The sequence below is a fragment of the Amblyomma americanum genome, chromosome 8 (assembly GCF_052857255.1).
Source record: "Amblyomma americanum isolate KBUSLIRL-KWMA chromosome 8, ASM5285725v1, whole genome shotgun sequence".
Lineage (NCBI taxonomy): Eukaryota > Metazoa > Arthropoda > Arachnida > Ixodida > Ixodidae > Amblyomma > Amblyomma americanum.
The window spans coordinates 112,151,342-112,174,472 of NC_135504.1; the positions used below are offsets into that span (position 1 = coordinate 112,151,342).

At 49.4% G+C, this 23,131-nt stretch overlaps 1 long non-coding RNA gene across 3 annotated transcripts in view; it reads right to left on the minus strand.

The window, feature by feature from the left end:
* Positions 1–10,506: 10,506 nt before the first annotated feature.
* Positions 10,507–23,131, minus strand: part of LOC144100637 (uncharacterized) — a 38,123-nt gene continuing 25,498 nt past the window's right edge. For 2 of the 3 annotated variants that reach the window (XR_013307771.1, XR_013307770.1), the window contains exon 3: positions 20,741–21,489. This is a non-coding gene — a long non-coding RNA (uncharacterized LOC144100637). Of the gene's footprint in view, positions 10,590–20,740; positions 21,490–23,131 lie in introns of those variants that run through there. The other variant, XR_013307772.1, reaches the window with a different exon arrangement.

The window sequence follows — 23,131 nt, forward strand, 5'->3', positions numbered from 1 at the left end:
CTCGGCCTCCATCGCGGAAACAAGAAGATTATTCCGAGCCCGACGCTCCTCTGTTCCCAGTATCGCCGAAGCTTTCTCAGAGTGCCGAATTGTTATTCTGAGTAACTCTAGGGAAGCTGATTTTAATATTTCCTTCCATTTCTTTTTGTCTATTTCTGATAGATTATTCATTGCTGGTATGAGCTTGACTTGTAGACCTTTCGGTACGATATTAGATCGAAGGTACGTTTTTAAGGTTTTAACATGAATGTCATGTCTAAGCCGCTTATCAATTATTTTTCGCAATTTAAGAAAAGTTGAAGATTTGAAACAGGGCTGCCGGTGATATGAGAACAAGGGAGGCGGAGTACTCACGCGGCCTGTGTATCAGTCCCGGCGCACTCGCTGGGCGGAACCACAACGCTTCCGGAGGTCATATGATATAACAGGGGTGCAGGGGATCAGTCCACAGTTTTAACAGTTAACACAGCGCTATCCACGTTCCCTTATTGATGATGCCATAAGCAGAGCTTCAAATCTTAACCGTAGTCAAATACTCCAGGGGCACCGAATAAATAACCGAAATGATTACACTACAAACCTTATCCTCACATTTAACAGTAACGCACCGTACATAAACAGAATTCTTAATAAGCACTTTAACATTCTCCAGAAAGTCAACGACTATCGAAAATATTTACATGCGCACCCCGCGTGATTTACAGGCGTGCCAAAAACATTCAGAACCATCTAGTCCACTCCAAGGAACACAAAACCCCAAAATATGGATGCCAGCCCTGTGGTAAAGGTCGCTGCAAAGTTTGCAAGCACATGCAGACTACGTGTTCCGCAACTAGTACGAGGTCAGTTTTCCAGCATTCAATCAACGGTAACTTTGACTGCGACTCATCAAACAATATTTACCTTCTTGAATGCACTGTGTGTAACCAGCAATACATAGGACAGACAAACACTGCATTCCGCATTCGATTTAGCAATCACCACGCACACGCCAAGTAAGTCTCTCCCAAACCTTCCCCTATCCAAGCATGTAAACGCAGAAGGACACCCATTTGACCAACTAAAAGTAACAATTATTCAAGAGGGCTTCAAAAACAGGCGAGAACGTGAACAACGTGAATCCTATTTTATCCACAAGTTTAATACTATTCAAGAAGGTCTTAAAGAAAAGCCTGATACCATTTCTTTTATTCACGACCTCCAAACAAATTAATACTACACTTCTCGTTAATTGGCTAACTCAGATATACCTTTTATAACTCCTAGTGTATATCCCAGGCAATTATACCCCTCCTTACTTACACTATCCTGCCTCGTGCAGTATTGATAAGCTTTTGACGTTCTTTCCTTACATTTGCCGACAATTTGAAATCTTTGCACACAGCTAGCCCAGCCCTCCTCCCCTACAAACACGTATTCCCAGCGAGGTCGGTTCAACGACCCGCCCAGGGAGAAGGGTGCACCGTTCAGTGAAACCCAGACCCCGTAAGTTCTTACACATGTGCTCGTTAACGTAGCCCACTCCTTCCTCAACGTTCTAGCCCTCGGCTCATCGCAAAATGAGTGAGACCCCCAAAAGGCGCCTTGTTTGGCCTGTTCGTCACTGCCAGTGTCATTTGCGCAGCGGCTGCTCTTCGGCCACGCATCTGCAGCGGCGCCCTTTGTGTTTGTGCATTTTGTTTGTGTGTTTTTTTGCACGTTTTGCTTTCGTACGCCTGTGGTTGCCGTGCTGCCCATGTCCCCCGCACCGTCTTCCTCTCCCTTTCTCAAGTTTCGCCATCTCCTTTTGTACCCCACCCTTCCTTACTATACTAGTTTTCCCCCTTTTTTTTCTTTTATTTCTATTTTTTGCTTCCTCCCCCAATATTGTCCCTGTCTGCTCCCCGCACCCCCATCTTTATTTTTTATTTTTTTCCTCATTTTTGAACTGTTGTTGCTATTTGCGTGTTACACTCCTTTCTCCCTCCTCTTGAGCTCACAAACTTAAAACGTCCATGTGACGCGAGACCACTAACAGTCCTGAAGAAGACTGCACCGCGTTCGAAACGTTGATAAATAAAAGTGTCTTTGTAGAAGTGCCCACTTCTCTTAAATCTTTATTCTGCGGAGCCAACGCGACTTACGTTCGTAACACACACACACATATATATATATATATATATATATATATATATATATATATGTATATATATATATATATATATATATATATATATATATATATATATATATATATATATATATATATATATATATATATATATATATTGTTACGGTGTGGGATGCCACGGGGTGGCCACGGGCCCGCCCAGAGAAATATAGCAGCAGTACGGAGGAGAGCCGGCGAAGCACGACCGGCGGCGGCCAAGCTTTCTCGTTCTATCTCCCTCGTGCTAGAGCCGCGCGCTCGCCGCTCGCGCTCGCTCTCCGCCTCATCTTTTATTCCCGTATCACCTTTCCACGGGGGGGGGGGGGGCGGAGAAGTCAGGCCGTGCTTTGATGCAGGGTTTCCTGGGGCGATGCAATGTGGGCTCACAGATAGGAAACGGTCACACTCTTCGTTGAATTCGAAGTGTGTGAGCTGGGCGAAGGTGTCTGCAGTCGCCGAAGAAGGTCCCACACCGGTTAGGCTAACTTCAGGGAGTTTTATGCATATTGAGCGGCGATCCGTTTATGGGACTGCATTGCGTGGGGAAGGCATGGAGCCAGCAGGCGACGACGGCACTGATGAGGACCCGGTAGCTAAGTCGAAGGCACCGCAGGCGCCGTAGACATATCGCTTCATGTTTGAAACATGTTCTGGGAAAATGTGGTGCACACCGCATGGTCGATGCTCTGGCAGGTCTTCGAGGCGGTATGTCACGGGGCTGAGTCGGGCAACGACACGGTAAGGGCCGCGGTATCGGGGCAAGAGCTTTGCGGCACGGCCAGTCGCACGGATGGTGCGGCGAACGAGGACCAAGTCACCGGGCCGGAAGGGGGGATGTGGTGGTGCTGCCGCGTTGGCCGCTTGCACACGCGCGTGAGCCGTGAGGAGGTTGCGCTGGGCGTCGAGGCGGGCGGAATGAAGTCGTTGAGCAGATTCAGCTGGTGACGCAGTAGGATGGGGAAGGCCCAACTGCGCGTCGAGAGGGATGGAGGGCGTTCTGCCATAGACGACTGAGAACGGCGTCACATGCGTTGTTTCTTGCGCTGCAGTGTTGACTGCAAAAGCTGCAGCAGAAACAAAATGATCCCAGTTTGTGTGGGACGGAGCGACGTAGGATGCGAGTATATCCGTGAGGGTACGGTTAACACGCTCCACGAGGCCATTGCACTGCGGATGATTGACAGATGTAGTGGAATGCGCAATGCCGAAGGAGCGGAGGGCTCGCTCGAATTCATGGGACATAAAGCAGCTCCCACGGTCCGTGATGAGGCGCCGGGGAACACCGTGCCGAAGAACGAGATGCTGTTCCACAAACGCGACGGCATGAGCGGACGACGTGTCTGGAACGGGCAGTGCTTCGACCCACTTGGAGAAGTAGTCGATCGCAACCAGAACATACCGGTTGCCGGCACGCGTCTTCGGAAACGGGCCCAAATGATCCAGTCCAACCAGCTCGAAAGGTGAACTTGGTGGCGAAAAAGCCTGCAGTGGTGGCTTGGTTACACCTGTGGACGGTTTTCTGTACTGGCATGTCTGGCAGGACGCCACGTATTCCTTGACATCTCTGGACATATTAGGCCACCAAAACCGCTCCGACACTCGTGCGTAGGTCTTGCCGCGACCAAGGTGACCAGCCGTGGGAGCGTCGTGTAAGCCGCGCAAGATTTGCGGCCGCAGTGTTGCCGGTACAACTGGCAACCAGACGGGTGGTCGACCACGGAGCCGCTTCACATGACACAAGAGGTCGTCCTTCATTCGATAGACCCGGCGTAGTTGGCGGAGGCCTGCGCCGGCGGCGGTGCCAAGGGAGTGGATTATGGCAGCAATGGCGGGATCTTGCGTTTGTGCAGTCCTCAGGTCCGTCAAAGTCGTCACGGAACAAGGGTGGCGAGAAAGGAAATCGGCATCTTGATGGGCAGAGCCGCGCCGATGCACTATTGTGAAATTGTACTCTTGAAGTTGCAGGGACCAGCGTGCAATCTTGGCATTCAAATGTTTGGCGGACTGCAGCCAAGTGAGAGCGCTATTGTCCGTGACTATGGTGAAGTGACGGCCGTACAGGTAGGGACGGAACTTCTCGACGGCCCAGACAACGGCGAGGCACTCGAGTTCTGAAGAGTGGCGGCGGCGCTCAACGTCGGAAAGCTTGCGGCTGGCATAAGCTAGGACTTTGTGGTCACCAGACTCGTCTTCTTGCAGGAGGACAGCGCCGAGCCCATCTTGGCTGGCATCCGTGTGGAGGACGATAGGGGCCGATTCGTCGTAATGGGCCAATGTAGGAGGCTCGAGGAGGGCGTGCTTGACGGCAAGAAACGCGAGCTGTTGGGCCTGCGTCCAACTCCACGGTGCATTCTTCTTCAGCAGGGCGGTCAATGGAGCGCTGCGCTTGGCAAAGTCCGGAATGAAACGACGGAAATACGAAGCAAATCCAAGGAAACTTTTGAGCTCCTTGGCGGTGGTGGGAGCTTCGTAAGCTGTAAGCGCTTTTAGCTTTTCAGGGTCGGGACGGATGCCATGCCGGCTCACAACGTGACCCAAGTACGTCACCTCCGCGAAATCGAAGAAACATTTTTTTGGTTTTAAGCGAAGCCCAGCAGAGGTAAGGGCTTCGAGGATGAGTTTGAGACGTCTCTGGTGTTCTTCAAATGTAGCCGCGTAGACAATTACGTCATCCAGGTAGACCAACGCCATAGTCCACTTCAAATGGCCTAAGACTCGGTCCATGAGACGCTGGAAGGTGGCTGGAGCGTTCGAGAGACCGAAGGGCATACGGTTGAACTGGTAAAGGCCGTCGGGAGTCACGAAAGCCGTCTTTTCCGCATCATCGGGGTGAACAGGCACCTGCCAGTAGCCCGAGAGCAGATCTAGCGTGGAAAAATAACGGGCCCCCTTCAGGCGGTCAAGCGCATCGTCGAGGCGAGGCAGCGGGTACACGTCGCAACTAGTAATAGCATTTAGCTTCCGATAGTCAACGCAGAAGCGGAATGTTCCATCCTTCTTGCGCACAAGGACGACAGGGGAGGACCAAGGGCTACAAGAAGGGGCAATGATTCCCTGGTCAAGCATGTCGCACACGTGCTGCTGGATGACTCTCCGTTCGGCTGGCGCTACACGGCGAGGTTGGTGATGAACGGGCCCGCGGTTTTCGGTGTTGATCCGGTGTTGAGCCCAGGAAGTGCACCCGAGTTCACCGGCGCTGAGAGCAAGGCAACTGCGATGCTCGAGCAGCAAGGTCTTCAGAGAGGCGAGCTCCGCGCAGGTCAGGCTGGGTCCAAAGTTAAATTCTTCCCATGATAGGATCGCCGGCGCTGGAGGGTAATCGGAGCCGACGAAAGGAGGGGACGCGGAGAACGAAGGAGTGTGGGGACGGACGTGGCCGTGGACGTGGACGTGGACGTGGATTCGGCGGAACGGTGCCCCCGGAGTACCGCCAAATCGTTTCCCGACGTTGGAGGGCCGGCACAGTCCCTCGCGTAGTGTCCCCGCAGGCCGCAGCGGAAGCAGGTCATGCGGACGTCGTTACGCAGGCGTCGGATAGAGGCCGCAGTTGGGGCTGCGGACCGAGGAGCCTGCACCCGGACGCTGCGCTCGGCAGACGGTGGCGACCCCCGCGTGGCCAGCAAAGTCAATTCCGCCTCGATGGCGAGCGCCATGGCGGCGCGGACGGAATCAGGACGGCCAGAGCGGACCAAGCGCTGCACCTCGGGGAGTCGGATGGCGTCGACAAACGCCTCGGTGCCGACCAGGGCCACGGGGTTCTGAGGCGCTCCCGGCAGCGACTGCAGAGCCAGGCGCTCAATGGCGGCGGCGAGGTCCTGGTACGTCTCCCCGGGCTCTTGACGGCGGGCTCGCAGGCGGTGGTACTGCACATGGGGTTGACCTGAGGCACCATAGTGGTCGGCGAGGAGGCCAGCCAGAACAGTGTAAGAGCCCAGCTGGTCGGGCGGCACGTTCTGCAGCAGCTCGGTGGCGCGGCCCCTCAGTTTTGCAACGAGCATCCATGCCTTCATTTGCTCGTCCCAGCCTCTCGCCGCCGCAATACCGCCCAGCTGGATGCGGTAAGCATCCCACGAGATGGTGCCGTCAAATGTGGGAAATTCCACAACGTCCAACGAACACTGCGGCGAGGACGCACCCGCGCCGAGCACGCCATTGGCAGCCACGACCGCAGGCCCAGCGACGGCAGAGCCGTAAACAGCGGCGGCGGCGACGCCCAAAGGCACCTGACCTGTGCTCGGCTCGGCTGGCACCAGGCGACGGAGTTCGCGCCGGAGAGCTTCCATCTCCCCAGCCTGGGCAGTCAGACGGGCCTCCCATGCGTCCATCCGTTGGGTGACTGTATCCAGGAGGCGCTCAACACCGGCGTCCGGCTGCTGCGAAGAGCCGAGCCTCTCCGAGCGCCTAGGTCTAGCGGCGCCGGCCGCCGCGTCGTCGGCGCTATCGGCTGGTGGTGGACTCCTGTCGTCTGGCACGTCGGGTGCTTGATTCTGGGAGCGGGTGAGCGGCATGATCCCACCGCTGCCACCAAAATGTTACGGTGTGGGATGCCACGGGGAGGCCACGGGCCCGCCCAGAGAAATATAGCAGCAGTACGGAGGAGAGCCGGCGAAGCACGACCGGCGGCGGCCAAGCTTTCTCGTTCTATCTCCCTCGTGCTAGAGCCGCGCGCTCGCCGCTCGCGCTCGCTCTCCGCCTCATCTTTTATTCCCGTATCAATACATAAGACGGGAAGACATGAGCGACGCCATTTCGAACTCGGAGGGGAGAGAACATTATCCTTAATTACCCGGCGTTCGAATTAAAGCCGAGCTTTCCAATACATTTCTTGCTGACGGCAATGAAGTGCCAGCTCGGATAAGCAGGAGGTTTAATTTCGTCGGATTTGAATTCAGAAGAGTATACTGACACTATTATTTTATGCTATTTGCCCATAGTTGCGCTATAGCGCCTTAAATAGTGATCATCACCACCTTGACACCTATTCTCTAGCTTCCAAGAAAATTAGCTGGCTCTATTATGTTGTTTAGAAAACTGGCAAGCGTTATAATTAACTCGTCGACATCATGAGGGGGACTGCTGCACTAGGATAACGAGGAACGTTGCCTGAATACAGGATATGGTAGTTTATTTATGTATTTCGCATTGCCCTAATCGCGGAAGCATAGGAGAGAGGAATGGGGTACCGAGAGCAAAATACGACATAAAAGCGGCAAGATAAACAGTACAAAAAATAAAGAATAAAAATAGATAGCGTGATAATATAAGTATTTAAAAAACCCACAGGACGGTTACGACTATGTAACGCGAGATTCAGCGATAGCTCTTTAGTCGTTTAGTTTTGGGAATGTTTTGATCTAGAAAACATAGTGAGCTCATATCGCACTGGTGTAGTGGTCACGTGATGCACCCTTGCACTGGCAGGTGGCTGTTCCAAACAGAGCCACCCGTATGCTTATGCGACCCAGGCTGACCGTGATATAAGGTGAGTGCGTTAATGACATCTACCCGGTGGGGTGGATGTCATTAGACACCTTTAGCATACCGTGTACAGTGTTTACGTTGCCGGTAGCGGAGTACCGGCAGTCCGCACGACACCAATGCGCATGGGCAAATCGCCTTGACGGCAATAGACGGCGCCGGTTACCCGGCAGATGCGCGCGAGTCAGCAGCACCGGGACCAAACAGCGCGCGCTCACCAGCCTTGGGCGTGCTCCCGGTACTCGGGCACAGGTAACGATAGCACTCAGTGCGCTAAAGTTGTCCATTAACGCACGCACCGGTTACGCCGGCGGCGATGAAAAAGCCAGGGACACACGGCTAACATCTATCGTTGTGAAAACGTGGTGACACGACACAATAACAATACCTTCTGCAACCGGATAACATTGGCTGCGGAGCGCCCGTCTCTCTAAACATAACGACCGAGCGTTAACCCACCTTGGGCAGCGTGCTGATGCCCCCTTCGAATCTGCTGCAGAAGAACTTGTAGAAACCGTCCCAAGGTCGGTAGGCCCAGTCGAGCGACTCGTTGATCAACTATGCGGCCAGCCGGAAAGCTTCCGCAGAGGGCGTTTCGCCTCCGCGGGTGGTCGTCACCTTTGTTTTGGCGGTCGCTGCTGTTCTTGTTCTCCGGATGATCCGGCTCCTTGTGGTGGTCGCCGTTGTTCTAGCGGTACGTGCGGCAGTCCAGTCCGGTACTCGGGGCCCCGTGTACTTTGTCCACCTCCGCGAAGTCTGGCGGGCCAGGTGCGTGGGTGCCACCAGGTGTAAAACGTCCTTGCCATCCTGGTATATCGCCGGCTTCACCGAGTGAACGCTGCAGTCGTGTTGGCTGAGGACGTGGAGAAAGAAACTATTGAATCGAATGCTAAGGGATTTGCATTGGGTCCTATTTGTGGGTTTCTCCACGACTACATAACTGCAACTGGTAGGTTGATGTGCTAATTCTTTTAAAGTTCTACGAGCTCTTCTTTTTTCACCAAAATGCTGTCTGTTATTTAACTGTCAATATTGCGCTGTTGTTTTTATTCATTGATTTTTCAAAATTCACGATTGGTGCTACAATTTTGTCGTCATTTTCCATGGAAACTTCTTTGTTTATTCAACTGCTCCTTGGCCAATCCCCCCGCGTGGGTATGTGCCATATACCTGGGGTGAAGAAGAAGAATGCTTCACTACGCTAGGTTTTCAACAGGGCAGCGTCAGAGCAGTCACGTGACAGATGTCACGTGGTGTCAGGTGGCAACTGGCCGACCGAACTGTGAGTAACCTCCCTACCATGACAGGTGGAGATTGAATTGACTGTTGGCCGAAAGGCCACGTGACCTTTTAACTTCATCTGCTGATTCAACCATGCGATCTCGAGGCGCCCCCTTTTAACCAGGGACGCTTCAACTTCGTCACTGAGCGCGGAGATTGTTTCAAGTGAGACGAAGCGCCAGAAAACGGACTTTGTGATCGGACTCAGCGAGTCTGATTCGCCCACACGTGCATTTCATCGACGCTTTGCAGATAAACCGTTCGGCAGTGTGTGTGGCGTCCGTGAACGTAGCCATGCAAAAGAAGCCTTCGCTTCTCACCGGGGTAAACCAAAGCTTAAACCACGGTAATTTTTTTAAATGAGAAAGAGCATGGTCAGTTTGGCTTTGGACAAAGTGCGCATGCTCAAAAAGCTGTCCATCTTTTCACGACCTAACCAGGGTAGGGAAAATGAGGTTGTGGTTTTAATTCTCTTGAAGGGCACTGTGTGGGGCACTCTGAACTGTGCACGTAAGAACAAAATGGAGCTGAACACGATAAGTGCTGAAAAGCTTGATTTTTACCTCCGCGTAGACTCTAAACACTAATAAGCCTAGATGGGAGATGGGAATTAGCCTCAAGCTACGGGGCAAGAATACTTCTTACACCGTGGTTGAAACAGATTAAAATGCGTTGCTTGACCATAGAACTGCGATAGAACATACTTTCAGCGCTGAGCTCTTGATTGAGCTGTTGAGGCTTGATTTTTCAGCAGTCATATTGAAAAGCCTAGCCTTAAAAAAGTGAATATGAAAGCAAACACAGTCATATCAAGCAGCCTTAAGGAGTGTTTTCTTTTTCAACTTATTCTGCTCTGGTTTTTCCCAAACTATAACGTAGTGCAGACAGTGTAAACTACCCCGGGACTTTTTTTTCAGATTTGAAGTATTGATTCTAATGTTGCATCCCTTTATCTGCGAACATAGCCAACCAAACGAGCTCCTACAGCAAAAGCACACCAATCCTACCATCTGCGCCTACGCCGCCGCTGGGCTTGCAGACGGCAAAAAAAAAAAAAAAACGCGCGACACGAGTTCACATTAGTCAGCGTAGTTTCCCAAGTTGGATTGCCGGTGGCCCCCGCAGGTACTGGCCGTTCCCGCTGCTGGCAATGGTGTAAGAATTAACGTGAATGAGGATAAATAACGACGCAATTTGTGGGCTCCATTTCTATGGGTAGTAAAAACTTCCTTGTACTCCTAAATACACCCCTTGTATAAGGGAGTAAATAAAATACTCCACATGTATAGACTAAATAAAACCTCCGTTTGGATTTGCGCTAGAGGACAAGACATTTACTCCCATTTGTGTGTTTTTTTTTTGTTAACAGTGTACTGTTTCTGGCTTGGTCGGCTCACATGCTGGGGCCATCGATTGTAAAACGGTGAGTTGAGCGAGTTGGTACATACTTGAAGAACAAAAACAGCGCAGCAACAGGGACGAGAAACACGTGACAAGCGCTGACTAGCAGCTGAACGTTTATTGAAAAGAAAGAAATAAAAAGGACACGCCATCGATTATATTCAGCGCAGCGCATTGCTTTATCGCATGCGAGGTCTCTGTGAGGCATCTAGGGACGTCTGTGAGCTTTCGATGCTCGGTGAGCTGTGCTTCTTCATCAGTGCTTTCTTGCCGCCGAACACTGCATGAGGAATATCATTTTGAAAGGCGAGTAAGCCTACAGCGTTGTTTTTTTCGGGCATTGTTTTTGGCACTTAAAATGTATACAACCATGCATTGTATCCAAACGTTGAATTAAAATACGAGGCCACGCGACACGCACATTTTCTTCGTCTTGTGCGCGTCGGTTACAAAGACAGTAAAACCACTAGCCTCTCGACACCGTTCATGAACTTCTTGTATTCGACAATAACATTACGGCCTGCACTGTCGACGTGACATTTTGAAGCTGCCTTATGCCTCCCGACTGTACCAGCATCACCGATGGTACAGTTCCAGCCGCTCCATCGTCTGAAAAGTCGCAGTGAGAGACATCTACATTGCCGATCTATGCGAACAAGTCCTCTTGACGAAATTCGGCCAAACAGCCTGAGGATTTTCCTTGTATTGTTCACTTTGTGCGTGCCCACGATAGTTGTAGTGATGTTGACAACGCTATTACTTGCCAACCGTCTAGAACAAGGTGTTTATTTTAAGAACTCAACTAGAGGCAGCTTCCTGCTACACCTATTTTCAACTCTTTTCCCAAGATTTATGGAACAACCACCGTGATAGTGCCCTGATAGTGCCGCTTTCTAAAATTCTCAGCCGTGTCATCATCAGAAAAGTAGCAGTGAGAGGCATTCACTTCGACGATCTACATGAACAATGCTCCAGAACTAAAACCATTGGTGTTTCTCCTTCGTAGGCACGATCTTTGATATCTACGCTTTACTTGGACATTCGTGCAGCTGTTGCTCACGAAAACAGCACATCCCAGCAAGGAAACGAGAGTAGATTTCGGACATTATAGCGCGATGTTCGCATTTGTGGGCGCAAAAAGATTAAATTCCAGTGCTGCACTTTTTCTTTGTGACAATAAAAATTGAAAAATAATGTTTCGACATTACATTATATACACTTTCACCACGTTAAATTGCGTAACAAAGCAACAGGTGGAAAGCTAGGGTGCAAACATAAATGTACCAATAAGTGTTTCCCTGCTAAGGTGGCTGCGCATCACTCTTCGGGAAAACTTCGCCATTCACGTAAATACGCGCCTTATTTGAAGAGAAATGTATCCTCGCCTTCTGAAGAAGGTCCAGATGTCCTCTCAACCTCCGAGGCCTCCTGGGAACCATGCGTGATTGCAGCTGAGCTGGGCACTGACGCTAGCCTTAATGCCTCCGCTGCCACGCAGGCGGAGGTACCTCTGCCGGCGTCTGTCGTGGCAGCACCGCCCACGCAGTCGACACCTGATCCGAGGCGTTAGGTCCAGCTTTGTGCTCCTGGTTCCTCGGCAGATGCACCCCTCCTGCCTTACTGCTCGTGAGTGATCTGCCACCAGGGCCAATGGCCATCCATTCCACACTTTCGGATGGGCCTCAAACCGCACGGCATGATGAACCGAGCATTCCAATGGACTTATCGGCACCTCTAACCGTGCAAAAGTGCCCTCGTGCAACTCAGAAGCGTCCCTCAAACGAGTCAACAGATTCCATCTTCGGCAAGTGATGGCTTCCAAGGCAAGCGCTCTTGTCTGACGATCGAGAACTCGGTTGAGCCTACACCCAGATCGTCTTCTTACAAAGTGACCATTCAATCTCTGGCGAACAAAAGCCTCACGGATATACCAAACAAGATTCTACAGGCTAACTTGGCCGCGTGCCTCAGAACCAAAGGTTTTCGGCGCTTCCCAGCCAAGACAAAGTCCAACAACATTGAAGTGTGACTTCCTGCCGTAGAACGTCTGCAAACGTCAGGAGTATTTCATTAACAAGCGCCAGTACAAGTGTATTTAGTTGAATGCTCCGACTTGCAGCGCTGCGTCCTCTACAACGTCGATGCCATTGAGGATCAAACTTCACTCCTGCGTGAGCTGTACTGCCCCACGCACCGTGTCATCCAGGCCCGATGCATGGGAAAGGGGTGCTCTTGCATAGTCACCTTGCAAGGCCCTCTGACACTACCGGTCCGTCTGTGTTATTATGGCTGTATTTTACGGCCTCGGCCATATAAACCGAGTGCCGTATATCGCTATAACTGCTTCCGTACTGGGCATATGCGCAAACCCTGCCCCTTCACTGCTGCCGGTGCAGGTACATCGGAAGAGAAGGTGGCTTATCAATGCGGCCTTTGTAAACCCTACGACCACGAGAAAACATCTCCAAGCTGTTGGACAAAACAAAAGGCAAAACAAAAGGCTCGTCGTCGAATGACTAAGCATTGTCCAATACAGGACAGTATAACTTCATTGCAGACATACAATCGGTTCGCAGCTCTCCAGTGGGATGACGACGAGTGGCTGGAGCTTCCTGAGCGCACCTCGCATGATCCTTCAGCTCAGTGGCCTTCTAGCGATACTGTGCGAAACGAACACGCCTCCGAAAACAGCTAACAAACAGCGCAGTATGCCTGATCTACCACAGGAGGATATGGCTGCAGTAGACGAATAAATCGCACTTCTTTTAGCGGAGGTCACCAAGCTCTGGCAACACCGTTAGCTGCTCGCTCGACGTAGACGGGTAGCTGAATCATCCGCCACATCTATCAGTGGCGCAGCAACTTCGCCTTCCTGCCGCCCACCAGTGTCATTTCCTGCCGCCTCTTCCCAGATTACCGCAATGCTACTGGACAACTCCGCGACTTATTTGCTCAGGCTTAGGGTCAACCAGTTGTCCAACCTGACGTCCGTGATACTACAGCGCTTGGGCTAGTAACTGGAAATGGCAAGTTGCAGTCGTGCTAGTTTGCTGCAGTGGAACTGACGAAGTATTTCCACGAGGGTGGGAGAGTTCGACTAACTACGAATCCACAAACTACAGGTATGGGCCATGTTACCACAGGAAACAAACGCCTTGCCATCGATTCCAGGCTTCAGTGCCTACATGTCTCCTTCAATGATAGACCGTCGTGTACAAACTGCTGCTCCCCAGGGAAAGGCGGCGGTGTATGTGGACTCACGTTTTCCGCATGTACGCCTTGCTCTCGAAACCTGGTGCACGTCATATCAAGAGGTAGTGGCAGTAGCTGCGAAATTTAAGAAGGGAAGTGCTATATTCGTTTCAATTTACTTTAGACCAGCCGGTGGCGCTTCCTCCCGTATTAATGTTGGCTGGTTAACAAGCGTCCGTAGACAGTATCCCTGGTGTCCGATTTTAGTCGGCGCCCCTCACCAGGATTGGGGTACCCCACTTCGTGCCCTCGTGGCAGGCGTGTGCGGGACGCCTTCAAGGATGCGCAGTTTGTGCTGCTGCTGTGCAACTAATGTTAGAACAGCAACACGGACATTGCGTCAAACTTGCAGTGCTTCCTATGCTCCAGACCTGACGCGGTGGTCGGCTCCAGGCACTCCCTCCTGGCACATGGAGCCAGACTGCTGGGGAAGTGATGATCACCCTATCATCATCGGTCTTCATACCTCACATTTCCGGCCTTTATGCTACAAATGTTCTGCGGTCAACTCGGACAGCTTTCGCTCCTGTCTGGACAATCTCTCTTCAGATTCTTCGCCAATCCTTGTTGAGCGCATACAAACAGCTCAGCAGTGCTAGAGCTACTACCTGGACTGATGTTGGTCGACCGGCACCAGACCTCGGTCTTCTTAACTTGTGAGCGGCACGCCGTCAAACCGAGCTGGCTGCTACGCGAGCCCCTACTTCGTCTCAGGCGCCTACGAAATCACGCTATCTTACAGCTAAGGCACGCAATATGAGCGCAACCTCTCACGACGGCGGTGTCATGTGTGGTGCGAACAACTTTCTCCAAAATCCTCGAATGCCTCTCTCTGGCGAATGTTCCGTACAATTGAACACGGTTACCGTTCTACTGACGCAGCAGCAACCGCATGCTTCGCGGCTAACTTGTCGCCAGATGATTTCGCGAAAGAAGCAGCGCGAAAGTTTTTTTCCCAAAATACGATGCTGTGCCTTCTTCAGCCGCTAGTTTAACTGTGTCAGCTAACCCAGCGCATGTACATCAAATGCCGTCTGATGTCGACGCAGATGGAATCGCGTGTCCGTTCTATGTGCTGGCTGCAATAGATGATGTGAAACGGAAAACAGCACCCGGTCCGGACAATATTCACTACGAGGTGAACAAGAACCTGAGTAGCGCTGCACTCACTCAACTACTATACACCATAAACAAAGTATGGTTGGATGGCGTAGTGCCCGAGAGCTGGAAATCCGCTTTCGTGATTCCTATCCCGAAAGCAGGAAAGCCTCCGACGGACCTCCCCAACTTGCGACCTATCTCCTTTACTCCTACGCATTGCAAGCTGGCGGAGAAAATACTAGCCACATGATTGTCATGGTGGCTAGAGCAGCACGGTTTTTATCACCCAGCACAAATCGGCTTTCGTTCATATATTGGTACAGAGGACGGGTTGGCTGTCTTAGCATCTACAGTTTTGTCATCTACCCGCAGCCGCAATGTGCGTACTGTTTTAGCAGTCGACGTTGAAAAGGCATATGACAACATCAGTCATGCAGCCATTCTGAACTCCATTGACATGCTTCATCTCCCTCTGAGAGTGCGTAGTTTTGTCGAATCATTTTTGGAAGGCAGAAAATTTGCAATACGCCACAGCGGCGAAGCGGTCGGATCATTTCTTCCTCTCTGCAGCGTGTCCCATGTATCAGTATTGTCGCCGACGTTATTTCATATTGCTTTCATGCCGCTGGCTTGGCGCTTACATGACATCCGTGATATAAAATTTCTGCAGTACGCTGATGACATCACGGTGTGGAGTACTCACACAGATCGGCGTACTCAGGTGACTTCCCTTCAATCTGCATTGGATGTTACCTCTAATTACGCATCATCTATCGGACTTCAGCTTTGCATGCATAAAACTACATACACGTCGGTCGCCAACCGCTGGGGACGCCGTAAACTTGCTGCAAGCCTGATCCGTCTTTCTCTATCAAGCACCCCATTACAGGAAAGTCCGAGTGTAAAATTCTTTGCCTTAACGATTCACCAATCAGGATCACCGACTGCATGGCTTTCTGAGGCAAAAAGGCAAGCTATTCAGGATTTGGGTTTGATCAGAAGAATTGCTCCTAAAACGGGTGGCGCAGGCTCTTTCGTTGCGCAGTAATTGGAGAGGGCACTTCTGCAGCCACGTATTGTTTATCAAGCGCCGTTTCAACATCTTAGAAGAGCCCAATCGGATCGCCTTGAAGCCGTGAACCGAGAGGCTATGAAGAACATTACATGCCTTCCACGCATCACACTCCCTTCTTCAGTCGCCAACGCCAGTTCTTCCCCCACGGAACTTTGTACAGCTCAGCGACAACAAGCCAACAGATAATCGCCTACCGACGTCTGCTAGTTCGGCATTGTTGCTTCGCCACAAATTTGGAGAACAAGATGCTTGCCTGCCTGAAGGATCCACAGTTGTCTACGTAGACGCAAGCATCCAAGCATGCGAATCAACCACAGCAATCTACTGCTCGTTCACATCTGCCCTGAATCAAGCCTCTAGGTTTCAGCTTCGTCCTTTTGTGTTGAGCTCGTTCCAGTTAAAGAAGCACTCGGCTCCGTGGCCGCCACAACTATGCTCCGTGCGGCCCACGTTGTAATCCGCACTGACGCCCTTCAAGTAGTCCGGTTGCTGCGACGTGTTAGCCGCAGTCCAACTGTATGTCAGGACATTCACCGGCTCGCGGCACGCATCCCGCAGCCAGTACGTATTGAGTTGGTCCCACGGGATCTGCTGACGTCTCAAAGCCAGTCAGATTTAGCGACTCGCTTCGTGACTCCAGGCTCATCAAGGTCCCGGTTCCTTCATTTGGACAACTTCACCCTCCTTTCATCACGAAAGAAACTCCTCCGGTGCCGCGCACGTGCTCTCGTCCCTCCGTGAGCGGTAACTCTCCCCCGCGCTCTTACCCGTGCAGAGGAGGTTGCGCTCAGGAGGATCCGGGTCGGGGTTGCCCTCACACCTGCCGTCATTCGGAAGTGGCCTCACTACCGGGATTTCTTTCCTCGGCCTGGGTGTCCGATATGCAAACGCGAGGACACTGAAGCTGACTTTCATCACATACTGTTCGACTGCCCAGCTCTCAAGCATACAAGGTTCCGGCACCTGAAGGTAACGGGTCTTTCACCAAGCAAACGTGCTTCATATATTGCCTGGGCGCAGGGACCATACCATCGCTCTCTACTGGACTTCACAAATCAGCTAGCGTTTTTCATTAATTTAATTATTACTACATGTTTCATTATACCTTTGCCCATCATTGATGCCCTGAGGCAATAAACCGCGCTTTAAATAATGTGCAGATCCCCAGTTTTAGTTATTTCTTGCGAAATACATTTCTCTCGATCCGCGATAGATGGTCCCACAGGTTTACTGAATTTAATTACGTATTGTTCCCATTTAAATAAGTGGACGCCTGGCCTGAAGAAAATATGGATTCAGGACCTGTACGAAAAATGCTTTCCAATTTGTTTAGGATGTCGCACGTATTTTATAAGGTACCAGGATATATAGGTCGTATCGGAAGCGTTCTACATCATGACAAACACAGAAGATGCAGCAGTGAAAAGGCCAGTTTTGTCTAGACCGAATCCAAAGGACGAAAACAATAAGTGTCATAATTTGCTCTTTGATGCTTAGACAGCGCTGATGTAATGCGTTGCCATTCGTTGGTCAGTTGAAGAATTGCTTGCCCTACTTGCGGACAAAATTGTTTCCTGCATCAAAAACAATGCTAATGGGGGCCGTAGTTCTAATACGATGTTCAAACTGTAAGGTTGTGGTTTTCCACAATGTAACTTCTGGCAACCTCAAGTCATCTGTGTGCTCTCGTGTCGTCTGTTCGCTAAATCCTTGGTTACATGTAGTTCTCTCTTGAAACTAAGCGCCGGAAAGTCTCATCTGCATTGCTGTATTTCGTTTGCATAAAAAATATAGGTGCTCTGCCCATACTTCTGGTGCTGAATATGTTTCACGACACTTTCTTGGCTTTGTGGTTTATATTTGTTTTGCATTACATTTAATTTTTCAATTATAAACCTTATTCATTACGATTGTGTTCATCGCATTTATTTTTCGTGGCGATTTTTCTACAAAACACATGAAGGAATGTTTTACTGTGTCATATTCTGGGAAAATCAAGCCATGAGACACATCTCGAAAAGTATATTTCATCAGATATCTAAGAGCTCCTCAATGGAAGCCGATTTTTATGTGTAGATATTACGCGTGTGAAGTGCGCATCTGCTACGTATTAAAAGTCACTGCGCTTCAGTATAACAGAAGCTCCCAGGCGCCGAACTTGTGAACGCAATTCCTATTCAGCTGAACACAAACGTCTCAAACGCGATTAGGCACCACGAACTAAATAGAGCATGCGGAGTGCATATAATAATATGGTTCTTTCTTGCTCCTATAAGCAATCCGAGCCCACTGCATTATGTCTCCTATAATGAGAAATAGTGGTAAGTCAAGTCCAATTACTATACCTATTTCACGGTAATAGGTCCATACAGGTCCTGTATACACCTAGTGAAGCCTATAGTTGTTCAGGAATAATTTATAGAGTGTCATAATAATGAGAGCAGGCTTTTCGACATCGGATAGGTTCAATTTATGCTACTAATAATTCTGATATTGCTCTTTATGCTTACTGGGGCTTGTGCCGGCGAGCACCGCAAAAATGCTGGGAAGCACTCCTAATGTCACCCAGAAACCAATGCTTTTGTCACTGTGCGTCCCAGTGGAGATCAAGAGCACCAGAAAGAATAGTAGCCGTTCTATTTTATTGCTTGCTAAAATTAAAATGTCATCCACCACACATGCAGCTCAATTTGTGGCAAGGGCAAGAACATGAGCACCGGACAGGGGACCCACTCACAGATCTGGTAGAGCTGCATCGATCGAACAAGTAACGAAAACAAGAGAAATGCGATCAGAGAGACACATACCATGCAGCTGTATCCAAAAAGTCATCCTAGAAGTGTGTACTGAAGGCTTAAGCGGCCGTTCTGTATTGGCTTCATTCGTTTTGAGCCTCTTAGCAGTACAAAGCATTTTATGGCGTTGGCACATGAAATTTTAATTCAAGCGAATGAAGACCACAGGCTACCCGGAGATGTCAATATTCGACCCGACACAGTAAAAAAAGCATTGTGAAGGGAGGGTGAATGTGAGTAAAAAGATAAGTCAGTTGAAAAGAAAGCCAAGTATGAAAAATGAAATGCCCATTTCTTGGGGTTGAATTTAGAAGGACACGAAGCGAAATGTCGGCGTCACGGTGCCCGCTGCCTCTCGGAGACAAACGGCTTTCCTGCCTCCGTCAATCAGGTCCTAAAGGTTCTAATACTCGACGTCGAGGCAACCACCAAAACTTTCTTCCCGCGGATACAGCCACAGACCACGCGAGTTTTCATTAGTGTGTGTCAAGAGCAACTAAGCTTATGGTATCGCAAAGCGACCACATCATTAAATCATACATGCGCTACATGCACCTGCAGTGAAGCCAGCTTATGGTGTCGCCAACCAAACCAGAAAAAAGGCAAATGTGGCCTATGTCCCGCCTCCTGTTGTTCAGAATGTAAGTAGGTAGTACAAAACATACCCATCAGACGCCCGAAATCAATATTAATGCGAAAACGTCCTATAGTTATGTCGCGTCGGCAAAAAGAGTCCGCAGATTTTGTCCGCATGATTATGTCGTTCTGTGGAGATCAGTGTGCAAAAGTTTGATTGTGTTAGGTAGTGCGAGAGTAGATCTTGAAATGGGAATGTTTTGTTGATGAATTAAAATTGGTTAATTAAATTGAAATAATGAAAATAAATGCTGCGTTTGAAAGAAGTTTTGTGTCATTGATTGAATTAAAAACGATGTAAATGCATGAGGAGCCTTACTTAGTATAAAAAATAAAATAAAACGAAACTAATAAATATAACACAACTAAAATTTAAAACATGAAAATTCAAGTCAGGAAAGTAAAAAGAAATAAAAAATGCAAAAATGTGAGGAGAAAGAACTGAAAGGCAAAGGCTTTCGCATTACCGCTGTTAAGCAGACTTTTATTTATTTATTTATTTATTTATTTATTTATTCATTCAAATACCGTAAAGGCCCTCCGGGGAGGGTATTACATAGGGGGGGGGGGGGGGACACGAAGCACTTTGACACACTTTGCTCGAAACAGAAAAGAGAGAGAGAGAAAAAATACAGACATCGTTTTGATGTACCGTAATAAACAATAACAACAACACTACAGCGCAATTAAAAAGCGTAAAAATTCAAACAGCTGGGATTATGAATACAAAAACAACGCAGAGAGAAAAAAAAGAATGGAAAAGAAACATCTGGAAGAAGGTAGTGGTCTTCGAGGGAGCACAAAAGAAGGATTACTAACTCGATAAACTTAATGAGGTGTACCGGTGCGTCACATTCTGATGTGAGTATGCAGCATTTTGTGAAATTTTTCTGGGTGAACATCGGTAGCAATATCTGATGGTAGGTTATTCCAGTCACTTATGGTTCTAGGTATGAATGATTGCGCGTGAAGTGATGACTACAGACTGGGCGATTGACTTTATAAGGATGATCACTGCGAGGGAAGATCTAACAAGGTGGCTGAAAGAAGTCGTCATGCAGAACGTGGTGGTGATAAAGCTTGTGAAACAAAGATAGTCGAGCGTGTTTTCTTAGTAGTGATAGTAGATCTAATCCGGAAATTTTTTAGAGATGTGACTCTGGTGCACGGGGAATAGTCCGAAAAAATAAAGCGAACTGTACGGCTTTGCAGGGATTCAATGTTACGTGTGATGTAATCCTGGCTCGGGTCCCAGGTTGCACATAATAATAATAATAATTGGTTTTTGGGGGAAAGGAAATGGCGCAGTATCTGTCTCATACATCGTTGGGCACCTGAACCGCGCCGTAAGGGAAGGGATAAAGGAGGGAGTGAAAGAAGAAAGGAAGAATAGGTGCCGTAGTGGAGGGCTCCGGAATAATTTCGACCACCTGGGGATCATTAACGTGCACTGACATCGCACAGCACACGGGCGCATTAGCGTTTTTCCTCCATAAAAACGCATGCGCCGCGGTCGGGTTCGAACCCGGGAACTCCGGATCAGTAGTCGAGCGCCCTAACATCTGAGCCATCGTGGCGGAACCCAGGTTGCACATGCATATTCAATTCTAGGTCTGATTAAGGTGGTGTATGCGAGCTTTTTTAAGTGTGAGGGTGCTTGCCTTAGTCTGTGTTTCATTATTCCGAGTCAGCGATGAGCAGTTGCAAGAGTAACTTTGATGTGATGATGCCATGTTAGATCCGTTTGAAAATTTACTCCTAGGTATTTGTATGCGGTAGTAAGCTCGACAATATTGTTATCTATAAAATATGAGGTTAGAATGCGGGAATATGAACGTGTAATTGACATGCACTTAGTTTTGGTATGGTATAGGGTCATTTTCCAGTCAGAACAGCACACATTAATCGCGTTCAGTGCAATTCTGTAATCTTTAAAGAAAAGAGAAATAGCGAGCCAGCATTCTACGGTTGCAAGAAAGGAAATAGATATGGGGTCCCATGCGTATTAGGCTTCGATTTTTTTCTCGTCTCCATCAGTCCTAATTGATTTTCAGCTCTGTGCTCCTGTTTCTTGGTTATCGTCCAAATAGAGCACGTATAAATCGGCATACTCAATTTATTGGCGCTAAGTAAACACTTTATTGGCGGCGACGGCGACGAGATGGATACACTGGTTTTATCGGGGCGGAAATTAGAGGGTGACCCCACTCCGGAGGGCGCGGAAGGCGAGGATTCAGGCATGACCCGACAAAGGGGAAGTCCTTCTTCGGATGGCACAAACATCCCGGTGGGCAAGGCGGTTGCGGCCTCCAAGGGTCGCACTAGAAAAATGCAGAAAGAAAGCCCAGATTCGTGGCTCGAATTACTGAAATAAAACTGGCGATTGTCTCCTTTTTGCAAGTTGTCCATTCGTTTTAGTTGACGCCGACCCCAAAAAAAACAAAAAAAATTAATACTTGTGTTAAAAGAGCAGAATATAATGTCAAACTTTCTAGACTGTGTCATGATCACCTGAATGCGATTGCAGCTCTTTTATTGAGGTTAAAAGCACCAAAATAAAACAATGCTTCGCGATTTATTTGTAACTAATGATATGTTTTGGGAAACGTTTATAAAATGCAATATCCTGGTTTTCTACGGAGCAACCGCAATTTAAAAAAAAAATGGCAATATAATTTTTAACACGGCATCTCTGAATTGCTGTCATTTGCTATAGATTGCCGCGCATCTTTGCAGTTTTTTCGTTCGCGCTCTAAGCAGCCGACAGGCGGTTTTATCATTTTGTTTGTGACCCGAGATGCGACCAGACTTATCTCTGTTGATCATGGCCACGAGCAGCAGCTTCCACATTTTTCCACATTGTTCTAGCTGCTTTTGGTCACTTATCTGGAAGGTTCCTTGCCAGCTTTAAATTGAGCGCAGCCAAGAACTACAGGCATTCTGTTCGACGACCGCCGCGAAAGGTTGTCTTCGCCGCCGCCGCCGCCGAGTCATTCAGCCCATTGCGGGAGCAGTGCTGCCCAGTAAAGTTTTCTTTAGAGGAACCTTTCGCTGTCTTCCTCACTGCCTGGACTGCTGTCACTACTACGTGACAATATTACAAACAATGGATCTTTAGCGACACTATCATCATCGGCAGTGCTGCGCCGCCTCAGCTCGTGACATCCGCTCGCGCTGGCTACGTGGGGCCACGTGCGGCGTAGAATAAATGCAGTTGATTCCTGGTTCCCGGCCTGTTCGCTTCGTCCGCGTCGCGCTCCGTTAATTGGTAGGGGACTATTACCCCTCTTACACGGTTACTCTAACCGCCGTTAAGGAAAACGGCAGTTGGCCTTAACGGCCGTTAGGTGGAGTTACACGGCAGCGCAAGCGCCGTTGGAAATCCAACGGCGATTGACACCAATGGAGGTCGCCGGTCTCCGTTCTGCCACCGTTTCCGTCCGTCTCGTCGGCAAATAGGCAAGATGGCAGCCCCCAGCAGCAACATGTCCCCACTGCAGGCGAGCGCGCCGGCGCAAAAACGATTTGCCTGGACAGCGTCACTCACGCATTTACTTATCAACTTGTGGCAGGACCACCTTGCCGAACTGCGAGCGCAGAAACGCAATGCGCCCGTGTACGCAAGGATGACGGCGCTCTTCAACCCTGCAGCTCGCGAGCGAGGAGTGTGGGCACGCTGTGTAGATTTTCAAAGAACTCTTGCAAATAGTAAAAAAAAACACTCTACAGCGTGAAGCGCAGAAAATAATTACAGAAACAAAATATTTTTTGAGTTGGCGAAGTAAACGTCAAAGAGCCACGTGATAAATGGTCAAAACGAAAGTGAACCAACCATACATAAAAAGTGCCGTGTCAGCGCAGGCACCACCGTTCCGTTCCCACGGCCGTTACGGCGTTCAACTGCCGTTTCCGTTAACGACCGTTGCAAGTGCCCATGTAACAAGGGTATATGTCTCTGTCCCT